This window comes from Chlamydotis macqueenii, chromosome 10 (assembly GCF_036417535.1).
Source record: "Chlamydotis macqueenii isolate bChlMac1 chromosome 10, bChlMac1.mat, whole genome shotgun sequence".
NCBI lineage: Eukaryota > Metazoa > Chordata > Aves > Otidiformes > Otididae > Chlamydotis > Chlamydotis macqueenii.
The window spans coordinates 462,851-475,367 of record NC_141565.1 but is presented as its reverse complement, the minus strand read 5'-3'; the positions used below and the strand labels follow the sequence as shown (position 1 = coordinate 475,367).

The window sequence follows — 12,517 nt, the reverse complement described above, 5'->3', positions numbered from 1 at the left end:
CAAAGCCACTTAAATTTTCAGGAAAATCGAAATAAAAGGGAAAGAGAAAGTCTCTAGTTGCCCCTACGGAAGGAAAAACTGTAGAAAAAGCACGGTCCTAGTAGCTGTAGAATCCCCAGAAAAGCACATTCAGAAATAACCACCCTGTGAGAAGCAGCTTGCATCTTATCAGGGCCCAGGGACTCCAAGCAGGAGATGATTTCACTGTTACCAGCTGACAGAAACCCATTCTGAAATATAGGCTGTATATCTTTTAAGGTACAAAGGTCACAGTTCAGAAAACATTACAGACTTCTCCCTTTCTGCACACAAAAATCAGCTTAGTGGAAATGTTTAAATGGCTTTTTTTTTGCTTTCACTAACAGAATCCATAAATTACGATTTCCGCTCTAAAATCCAGAGGTAACGCAACTAGGATCACAGATAAAGCATGCATAAAATACACAATATATACATTTTATAGAATTTCCAGCACGTGTACTGTTAAGTTATGAATTGCAACATCAGCATTAGGGCAGCTAAGCACCAGCAAGGCAGCCAGACTACAAATATCAGCCACTGCTAAGAATCAGAAACTAAATCATCACTTAAGAGGCTATAAAATGCCTTTTCACCTGGTCTCACTAGATGCCACATCATTTTCCTTTATTTCTCTGCAAATTCCAACCTCCATCTCAGGTTCACCAGGATTTTCAAAAAGAACACAGCTGTCACCCACTGAGAGCCTCACTGCTGCCCAAGAAAACACCTCTCACAACTGCTCAGTGAAATAGTATTTTAGGAGACGATCACAGAAGACAATTTTATGGGATTGTGAAGATGACCCTCTAAAGAAAAGGAATATGAAAAAAAAAGAACAAGTGTATTTATTTGTATGCACCCTATGGTGGTGCAAAGGGGATTAAAGAGCAGGACCCTGCCCTTGTAACTTGTGGGGTGGTGGTGGTGGACATGGAAGATGAGGAATGAGAAGACAGACATTAAACTGTTTGTTTTTTTTTTCAAAAAGCCTATTAGAAAGTTTTATGAAGTAGCATCCATTTTTAACAAAGCCTCCCTAAAAATGCACAAAGGAATGCAGGAACAGGCTGATGAACCACCCTGTGTAGTCCTCCCCTAATCCATAACAAAACCAGATCGGCATCAGTCACCCCCTCACACTGAGAATTCGGGATCCAGCAGCGACATGGATTTCATTCTCAGGTCCCAGGTCAGTAAGCTGTGTATTTTCTGTTAAGCCCTGTCCAAGCAAAGCTATCTCCCCAAGCACACACCCTCCGGCTTCAGTCGTTCTCCATCTCCATGCTGAAAGACTCCCTCCAACACGCTCTGCACTCCCCAGCAACACTTGTTATAAATTGAGTTCTGTTCAGTAAGATCATCAAAAAAAAAAAAAAAAAAAGCATGGATAGGTATTACTGTGGCAAAAGTCAATGAACAGCCACAGTCCTGATTATTTGCAAGAGTTGTTTTTGAATACACAACTGTTCTCAAGCATCATCTCAGGCATCTCATTTCCCACCCAAGAGTTTGCAGCCCAATCCCAAAGGTATTTGGAGGAAGAGTTTTCTTTGAAGCCCACCTGTGAGTGAGCACAAGCCTGTTTTCCCCCTCCCTCAAACCATGCAGGAGATAACTCAAAAGTTTAATTTATTAAGCTCTGTATATAACACCTCAATGCTATTTAGTGGAAGAATTGCTGTTTCTAAGAGTTTTGTAGCTTCAGTGGTCCAAAACTTGTAATGCAGGCTTCATCTGAGTAAGCAGGTACACATCTCAGACCCCACAGGTTTTCAGTGTTAACTACTTTTCACAGCCTGGGATGTCAAAATTATCTCAAAGCAGTGAGCACGGCAGCTGTTCTCCTCTCCCACACCACACCTTCCATAGTAGCAGCCCAGGCAGCGATGGAGGGTATTTCATGGTAGGGACACAAGCTTTGGCAGAGCGCTCAAGAACAGGAATTCAAGTAGTCAAGCCACCAAAAAAAAAATCTCACAAGATATCTATCATTTATTCCAAAGAGTTAAAAAGAGGTTTCGCTTCATTTCCCTCTCCCAACCACATATATTTGCTACAAGTTTTTTTCTTCTATAGTTTGAAAAGAAGGCTTAATCCTCTTCCACGTACAAGGATTCAGAGAGTTGCCGATAGCCCAGAGGAAACCGCAGGGTTCCTTCATAGGCGTATCTTGCATCATGTGGGAATCCATCCAGTTGGCTTAATTAACTTGATACTATAAAAATAAAGCACAAAGTTGACCTGGGTCCAAATGCACCCTTCTGAAGGCACTTGCAGCTCTGACACCCAACCCTCCAGCTGCCAGGGTACTGAAGGCACCATGCCTTCTTCCAAGATGAGGTGCCTGCAAAAGCTGCGGTGTCTTGCATACGTCCCAAATGGCCTCCATCTTAACTCAGTTCAGTGCCCCCTTGTATATAAACACGGCTGGGACCCAGAAATGAACTGTTCATCCATTCCTCTGAGAGTTGAGGCCAAGAGACATTTGCGGAGCACATCATACCATCAAAGAGCTGGGTGATGGCACCTACTTTCTTCTTACATGACACCCAGAAGAGGTATTCCCCACCTGCCTTCCCATGGTGGCAGTACTTTAGACCAAAAGGACCTGCATGAACAGAGGAGATTCATTCCCAATTCCCATCCCCACCTTCAACAATCATCAGAGCCTTTACCAAAGCCTCCAATCTGGAGCTAAGGAAAGGGTGAGGAGCACACCTTCTCCAACTTCATGCCTGGGGATTCTTCCATTCCCAGCTAAGAACTGAATCCCAAGAGAAAACACTGGAGCTGCAGGACAGCAGAGTGGCTAGACACTGCTCTCACCTCCTTCCCAGGCAGCCCATGGGTCTGAAGACAGAGCCACCAGCTGTTGGATGGAACCTTCCCCATCAGCATGCAGCTCTTCTGGGCCCTCGCTCTGAGCCAACACAGCTCTCCACCCACACCACTGACAGCATGCCAAACAACAAGTTACAGGCTGCACTGTGCATCTTTATTGGAACTGGCTCTAGATGCCTGGATTTACCACCCACTGCAGGTCTGAGACCAGCCAAGGTCTGACATGGAGACTCCCAAGTGAGTTTTCTATTTAAAGACCAAACGATCACTGCTACTTGACACCAGTGAGGCTCAGAAGCTTGACAGCCTAGAATTTATAGCTCAAACTTGCTTTAGACCGCTTTAGTCCAGTTCAGGAGTCTGCCACCCATCTGAAGACCAGCAGATTATCAGCAGAAGCTCTCCTCTCACTTTTTTCAGAGGGAAGTTACAGAAACATTCCCATTTGTTTCCTGGAATAGTGCTACAAGAGCTTCAAACCAGCAAGGCCCTCACAATACAAATAACCCCCAAATGTCACACCATGTTCTCCCCCTTCACTCACCCCCACCTGCCTGCGCTGGGAGCCCCTGGAGATCACAGGCTTCAGTTAAGCTGAACTGCCACGACGACTTTTTAAATTAAGATCAATGGAAGATGTTACACAAGTTATTACAACTTGTGCTAGAAAAAAATGAATTGGAAGCCTGGAGGGCAGCGAGGACTGATGCTACATCCTCAGATGATGTGCGAAAAGCACCAGACAATGGAGAACATAACCTGAAGAGGCAGGACCACAGATGGGCTGTACGCGACCATTCTATGTCATTCTTACCCATTCGTTGTGTCCTGTATCCTGTGGCTTAAATCAAGCGGTTGTATTTTCTCTGCTTCTGTTAATTTTATATCTGCACAAACAACACCAAGCACATGCAAAGCCACCCATGTTAGTCATAGATCACACTGTTTGCATGATCAAGATATTCTCATCCTCCACTACTAAACTGAAGGGAATGTAAGTCTTACAGAATCAAGAGAAAAGCAAGTCCATGTTATTGGTGCAACACTCGCTTTATTATCTACAACAACTCTCAAAACACACTGATATACACAAGAAATAAAACAAGTTCAGATGCACATAACCATGGCAATTCTCCTTAATTAATCAGCAAAGCCTAGAACAAAAACAAACCTATCTGGAATCAGTTTTACAAGATCTAGGGATTATAAAATGTTTTGGCAGAGCGCTGCGCAGGCCCATAGCCATGAGATACATCCGCTGGATATTTTGTGATTTCCCCCCCGGCTTCTGTGCTGTTCTATTTTAACAGACAGAATTGATTCTGCTCAGTCAACCACCACAGCTGTATCAGCTCCAGCGAGTACAACGGGTCACCCAAAATGTTACCCTAACTGAAAAAAAGCCAGACAGCATCAGGAACAGCAATGTTAAAAAGCTGCTTATTGAACAGAAATCTGGAATAAACACCATAATTTTAATCCTTCAAGCACACGGCAGAACGGAACATCCATGTCAGAAGCAGACACAGGCAATGCCTGGTTTATACTGCTTTTGTAAAAGAAACACTCACTTCTCCATATATGAAGTGACCAACTGTCATCTGTTCTTTTTAATAAAACCTTATAAAAATTTTATAGAACAGAAACGATTTTTTTATTAGTTGGCTGAAGAAAAAGCCTTCCTCCATCTGTTCAGTCTTACTGGGTTTAGGCAGTTTTAAGCACTTGAAACACGCTGACAGCAGCATTTGGACAAGCCCTGCTCCTCCACGGAACACAGCCTTGCCGTGCTTGGAACAGAACCACCAGTTAAGGCCCAGACTTTGCTAAAAAATGAACAGAAAAGGTAAGATAGTTCCCCAAAAGCACAAACATAGCTCAAAAAAAAAAAAGTCAGCCATCCATATGGATTTACATTCAAATTCTGAGTTAGCATGAAACGAAGCCTTGTAAGTTTTCAGAAGAGCTGGACTATAGCAGGACTTTCAGAATTTGAGAAAGATGAATCAGTAGCTCTAGTAACCAACTACAGTACAGTTCCCCCCCCCCCCCAAAAAAAAAGCATGGCAAAGAAAAAAAGACTAGTATGTATCAGAAATATGCCCATTTCCTTTTAGGCTCTCATTTTTTAGAAAAGCTAGGAATCAAAGCTGTTTTGAGTTTACTTACCTAACTAAAAACATTAAAATTCAAATTAACTTCAGTAAAGTGCTGTCGAGATTCATAATAGGATCAAATATTTAGTGTTTCATTTCCCTTTAAGAGGTCAGGAATGAAGATCAGATTGAATTTACAGAAAATGGTCAAATAAGAGAAACCCCACAAATGTTATTTGAGCCCGTATTCTATCTGTTTTCCTCAGAGTTCATGAATAAGTGTTCTGTGTCCCTCTGCAGCAAACAACCCAAGAATAGATGGTATTAGGCCTTAAGTTACTCCTTCCCTGACAGTTTAAACAAGACATATTCCCATAAAATGGCATTTCATTTTGCCCATTGCTCCCAGTGCATATTTAACCACCACACAGCCATTATACTGCATTAACACCACACAGCAAAACTGTCTGATTGCGTACACCGTGACACCCGATAGGAATCGAAATGCATGTGCACTTATATGGAATATTCTGGAGAAGGAGAGAAGAAATCCCATCAGGTCCAGAAATTCATTTATTTGGAGTGATGCTGCAGCCACAGTGGGGTTAGACAGGCTATGGCATGTTCAGCGGGGGTAATAATTACTTCCAAAAGCATTTTTGAGATGACAGACTGAAAATTCAAGTATGTAAGACCATTCAAGCCTGAGATGGAGCATCTTCCAAAAGCAAAATTCAAGATGAGTTTACTCATTTTTCTTGAGGGGATATTACCACACACCACTAACCCTACATATCTGGAGTAAGCCAAGTCACTGCTAACAAAACAGTCACTCTAGGAAGTTTTTGGTAATGGCCAACTGACTTAGAACTCGGCCTAAATCCATCAGTTCCTGCAGACAACTGGCTGGCAACTGAGATGCTTCCTAAGGCTTAGAGGTGTCTGGTGGAATCCTGCGTCCACACCACAGGTGATCAGACAGGACTTGTGATCCTCTCCTTGTGCCAAATTCTCAGCATCTTTTACATGGGGCATGATCATCAGCAAGGAGAAAGTCAGAACAGCTCAGCAGCTCTGCAGTACCTGATGGGCAAAATTACCAACAAGCAAGCTGTTCTGGATAAACCTCACGGCAAAAGGAGTCATGGACTTTATTTCTCTGGAGGACAGTGAGATTGTATTCATGGATATGGGAAGCTGCTTATGGTCTGAAGATCAGTCCATTCCAGAGTAAGGGACCAGTAACACAAAATGGGTTCTATTTTGTGATTTAAGTACTCTTAGGAAAGAAAAGAGATCTATGGAGAATGAGGGTACACACCTTGCTTTTTACATGCCTAACAGCTCATACTCTTTCACCAACTGATCAAAGCCTTTTTCTTATTTGCTCTGCAGAAGTGAAATGGAGGCAAAGAGGAGCTACGACTCTTCTCTCTTAAATGTAAAGAAAAACCCTCACACTAGATCCAGCGGAGATTTGTAATTATCTATCATCTTGCAGTTTTAACAACTGGTCCAGGCTGCACCACAGAAGAGGCTGCAACCATCCATTGCTGCAGATAATTAATTGTAAAACTCACTCCTGGCAGAAACGGAGGCTTCTCACTTCAGAGCAGGCAGAAGGGCAGCAGGAAAGGAGTGAGCTGGAGCCTCCATTTCAGAGCTACATGGGAACACCAAGATACTGGATGAAGGTTGTTTCTAGCTGACTTGAACTCCACAGAAAAAGCCCAGCTTCCCCTTCCTTGCCAAGCTAGGTTTCAAGCACACTAAAAATCAACCTTGGGATAGCACCCATGTTTTCTAACAGGCCAGTATCATTTCAGGGAAATAGTGTGTTTCCAGTGTAACTTCAATTTCACATGTACCCACTTAAACAAGATGAGAACCAGTTCTGCTCCTACACAACCATTTCAGATATCCTCCAAACACGACTTGCATAAACCCCCTCCTATTTCAGAGCAATGAAGATGTCCCCACAGGAGTGCCAAGTGTCATACATCTCACATGACACGCCTTTGGCTGCCCTTCTCTTGTCCCTACCCTGTCCATCAGCATTTCCCTTGTATTGATGTTTTCTGGCCAGCCAGACCTACCAGAGCCTAACACACACACAGGTAAGTGCCCTGACACAGGTGTTGATTGCCAGCAGCAGGGGAAGTCTAAAAACCAAACCTCCCCTGATTAGACAGCTGTAGCAAGCTCTTCTCAGCACTCAGACCCAGACCTACCACTCCAGCTGGCTCCTGAAGCATGGGAAATTTCTTACCACCTCCCCCCACAGTCCCTTTGTACCTGACCCTTACAGTAGGGCCTCTCTCCACCCAAGAGCCACTCTTCCCAAGCTCTGCAGCATCTCTAATCTCTCAAAGCATGCAAAGCCCCCAATAACTCCAGTAACCATCAGCTGAATTGCCATTGTCACTCCTCTTTCAGCGCATCACTGCCAGTGCCCCTGAGCTCTCTTCTGACCTCTGTCACACCCTAACCACAAAACAAGGCAGCAATTGGACCATAAACCTTAAACACACAAGTCAGACTGCATATCTAGTGCAAACATTACTAAGGTCAACTTTTTTCCCCTGTCAGCTCTGGGCAAGAGATGACCAAAGGGGCCAGGAATATCCTTTACACCAAGCTCTGACTTTAAGTAATGTCCTCTCACTGGACCCCACACATTCAGCGTGAAGAGTTTAACCAGGATTAAAAGAGCACCCAACCAACCTTCAGGCAAAACATACTCAAAAGCAAAAGGAGTCTCATCTGACTCAAAGGCAGAACCTGCAGTCTGACCGAGCTCTACTTCATTTACTGAATTTGAGAAGCAGTCTATTAATAGTTCACTACCATAGCCCTATCCTGCTTCTCCATGTCAGGAGACCAGCTACACTAACAAACACCAGAGAGAAGTACATGTTTTCATATTAGCACTGTAAAGCAGAGCTAAACCAATTGTTCACATTTAAACAGAAGTCACTATCTCAAGAATTAACTCAAACCAGACAAAATTAGTCCCAGAGTTAATTTGAGCACACAGCAATATCAGATCCAAGTTTTCAGATACAGCCTGCCTCCTTTCTTCCCTCAAACACATTTCCTACATTATTCTGTTCGTTCACACTACAAAGTTCACCCGGCCAATAAATTAACAGCAGAGAGTAACCAGCTACTGCTGCAGCATCAGACAAATGCTGTCAGCCAAGAAGGATGCTAACAAAAGCCAAACTACCACACCAGTGAAAATCCTGAAGATGTTACCTTTTCCAGAAAGAGATACCCCAGATTCTTGACACAGGTGTGTAGGACATCCTCCTCCAGTCTAGTCTTACGATTTTAAATGCCTTTTTTAATTGACCTTGCATTAAACAAAGTCTAATCTCATCTTGTACTTCTAGAATATTCATGCCATATTAAAATCAGCCAGCTATCAGCCAACCTGGATGAGTTTCTCATTTAAGGAATAAAAACTGAGATCGAGAAAATACATTATCAGTTCCCATATTAATACTGCATACGAATCAAATGAGAGAAGTGTTCAGAAATGCATCTGCATTTAGAACTTAATTTTCAGTTAAGATCTGTGCCCTCCAAAAATCTGAAACTCCTGAATATCTGAGTGACTCAAGACATACAATGTATTCTCACATTTTTTCTTTGGTTCAGGTAGTTTGAAAAGACTGACAGTGACATAAAAAGGAAAGAGTACTACAAAATCATAAAGTAAAACATTTATCTTGTAAAGATAATTAAGCTTTTTCCCTACAGAACTTGGCAGAGAAGCTGCAGATGCAGGAGGTGTAAGAAGTTGCCACCTTAGAGCACCATGGCTGTGGCTGTTTCACCCCTACAGAGCCCTTGTTTGGTGGCCATTTGGCAAATGCCATCAGAGCTGTTCCCTTGATTTCTAATTTCAGCTATATGGGCAGGGAAGGACAACTGACCTCTGCCCATCCTTCACTCTTACAGAGCTCCCCAAACACCTCCAACAGCCAACACCTGAACCAAGCTCTGTCCCAGGGAGCACCAAGGACTGCCACAGAGCACCTGGAAGCCAACTGTCCTGAAGAGACCAGTGTCCACCTAAGCACCAGTACACAGTGGAGAACAAGACTTGGGCAACCAGTGGAAAAAGTCTGGCTTTTACAGGCATTTACCACCTTCCTACCACGGTTACAGCAACAGCAGGATGAGAGAGTCCATCCTTTCCACATTTTCAACTAAGAAAACTAAAATGACATACAATCAAACAGGAGTTCAATATTCCCAGTTCAAGAGAGAACCATGAAGTACAGCGAGGTCTTTGCATGTGAGATAGTACCAGGTTCCACTCTTCTGCACTTCCCCTCCATGTCCCCAAAGGGAAACAGGATGGGGGTTTTGAAACCATCCATTTAACTAAAAAGAGTATTTGGCATGCCAGCATTAGATTGGCAAAAGTCTATATTCCTTATTCACCACCTAACATTTTACTTTGGAGTGCAACACTGAAGTTCTGCTATGCTGAAGCCTCACCACACAGCAATTGTATGCCAGCAATTAAAATTAATTATAGCTGTTGAAAACCTTAGAATGCAAACCCTTCCAAACTGCAAGGGCACGTTAATCCTGCTCCAATACTTCAGCTTCAGGAAAGAACAATAAACTTATTTTCTAGCTAGAATGTGACTGCAGCTTTCACGTCTTCAGACAGGTCTAAACCCCAGAACTCGTTTGGTTAAGCATTTGGATCCTACCCTAATCCAAGCTATATTTCGGTTCTGAACCCTAAAGCCATCTTTTCAATGAAATAAAACCACTGAACAAGAACGGCTCACAAGGTCTTTGTACAGATGGACAAAAAAAAAAAAAAAGAAAGACAAGCAACAGTACAACTGGGCTGAAAAAAATGCTGAGCAAGTACAGGGGATTAATGCCTGCGTGGAACCTCAATACTGTTAGTTTTTAACTCCCTGGCTCCAAAAGTAACAAGCACAAGTGCATCTCCAGAAAAAAGACAAAGTACAATTTGTTGTAATCTTTCCACAAAAAAAAAAACCAAACCAAAAAGGCTCCAGGATGGGTTTTGACAGTGTGAGACTGCAGAGGAAATAATTTCATCTTCAACAGCACGGTGATGATGGCTTTGGTGATGATGGCTTCCGCTATGTATATCCGAACTTAAAATTTCTACAGAGAAAGAGATAAACAGAGGCACAGCTTACGGAAAAATTTCCAAAATGCTGTGAACAGAGTGATTACTTGGCAGCACCCTCTGAATGTTTTCCCCAAAGTCCCTAGCTGAATTAAGAGAGTACTCAAGTCAAAAAGCCCAAGACAACACACAGCTACTCACACTGACTTTATGCAAACTCATCCTAGGAGCACAGGATCCCATGGCAATTAAAGACTTTTGTCATTCAGTCAGACTTTCTGGACCAAAGTACTGGCTTTCAGAATTCACAGGCTATCTCACATCACCTGGCCTCTGGCATCACCTCCAGATCTGCAGTGTTTAAGGAGAACCAGCAGCCTTTGCCTGCTTTTATGGATTCACACCAATTTCTGTAAAGCAGTCAAATAGAGAGCTTTCTTTCTACAATTAGTAGTCTAGAACAAATTCTGTATGAAGTTTCTGTATGAAATTGAAAATATCTCGTAGTAATATCTGATTGAAGCACATATGAAACTAGTGGAAATTAGGGAATTGCAGGTGATTTCCTCACATGCAGTCAGCTCAAGAATTCCTAAGCAAATGTAACTAGGATTAAGAAAACCAATCGCCAGGTAAAGCTTCACACTGCAATTTTCACTTCCCAATCTTTCTTTTTATGTGTAAAGGACCCAAACACTGGAATTCCAATACACCATGTTCACCAATACATTTGGCAGTCTTTTGTAGTTAAAGCTATTTTGTTACAGCACATATGTTGCCCATACATCTATTTCAATTCCCCCGCTACAGCATACTGCCAAAATTTGGCACCAGGATGAATTCCTGATCCACGCGGCCGCTCTGCAGCGAGCAAGCTGGCCTGCTCTGGTCAGAGCAACAGCTCAACCACATCAGCCTCTTCCCACGGACAAACCTGCCCTCTGACAGCATCCCAGTCACCATCCTAAAGGAATTTCAGGCTGCAAAGCAGAAGCCTTACACGCTCGGGATTCAGTTTCAAGCAGAAGACAAAGGCCAGGCCTGCCCGCAGGGCTCTCCTCCCAGCAGCACCAGCCTCACTCAGCTCCCCTTGGAATCCCCTTGGGGATCCCACAGCCTCTCCCCTTCCCCTAGGAGCCCTCTGGGACTTAAACCTCTTACCACCCACCCATCGCATCCTTGGCTCTTAGCAGTACCTTGCCCGGTGGCTCTACACTCTGCAGCCCCGTTTAATAAAAAGCCAGGGGAACGCACGGTTCTGAAGGCTGAGAAGTGCTGCCCGTACTTCTTAAGGAAGTAGCGCTGCAGTGAATCACGATTATGTTGTGTAACAAAATCATTAGGGAATAAAGATGTGGCTGTACATCCATCCCCACCTGTCCCAGGAAGCCAGAGGTGATTGACAAACAGATTGGGCCAACGTTAAAAAAAACAGGAGCTCAGGCTTATTATATCACATTATTTACATGCTGTTCTCAAATACTCTCGTAGGCCATAAAGCTCAGTCAGCCAGTGGGAAGTTAAGGATCCCAAATTATAAACCAAGAGTTAAATCTTCTAGTTCCCACCAAAATGACAGAGTAACTCAGATTAAGTAATAATTCAAGAAAAAAAAAAAAAAATAAAAATCTGTCTTAGGTTTCTCTCTTCAATTGGTCTCCAAGTGGATGCTAACAGAAATGAGGTAACAGACACTAAAAGCTTCACAAAGAAAAAAAATTAAGCATACACGACTCATTTTTACAACAAAAGACAGTATCTAAACCTTCGCTCTTTAGATGTTTCTGGATAACTTCACTCTAAAGATCTAGAGCTCAAATCAGATCTTTTGTTTAAAATTGTCCTTCTAAGGGGTATTTGGACAGATGGATCTTTGACCGATCTGAAGCACTAGCTCACGATGCCTAAAAAAAAGGAAAGCACTAGGGTGCTTTTGGAGGTTTGATTCGCAAGAACCTGGCAACAGTCCCAATTTCACAGCAGGGGAAAAGGCAAGCTAAGTGGGCAGGCGGCCTTTAATCTTTATAAAAAGTACAGAGCATTTTATTTGTAGTCAAAGGAAAGCTCGCCCCTGCAGAACGCACTCCAAGTCCATTTATGTTGGTGTCTTTAACACAGACCTGCTGCTCCGCTCCTCCTAAAGCAAGCTGCTGCCTCCGAAGCCTCAGCCTGCAGCAGCTGGGGTAGGGTGATGGAGAGGGTGGCTCAGCTCTTTTCAGCATGGTGGGCGAGAGCCACCCGTCACCCTTCCAGGCAATAGGAAGGGTTCTACCTTGGCGTGGCCGGGGTGGGCAGCGAGACCCCAGGGCCGAGAGGGTTAAGCCTGGGAGGAGTGAGCATAAGGTGGTGGATGCAGAGCCAATGAGGATATTGTGCTATAGTTAGACACTGGATACCAAGCAGCGGTGACTATAAAGGCTGCGAAGCT

General features: G+C 43.4%; 1 protein-coding gene across 1 annotated transcript in view; it reads right to left on the bottom strand.

Moving 5' to 3' along the window:
* Window positions 1-12,517, bottom strand: part of WNK2 (WNK lysine deficient protein kinase 2) — a 102,356-nt gene that overhangs the window by 88,611 nt on the left and 1,228 nt on the right. The window lies entirely within an intron of this gene.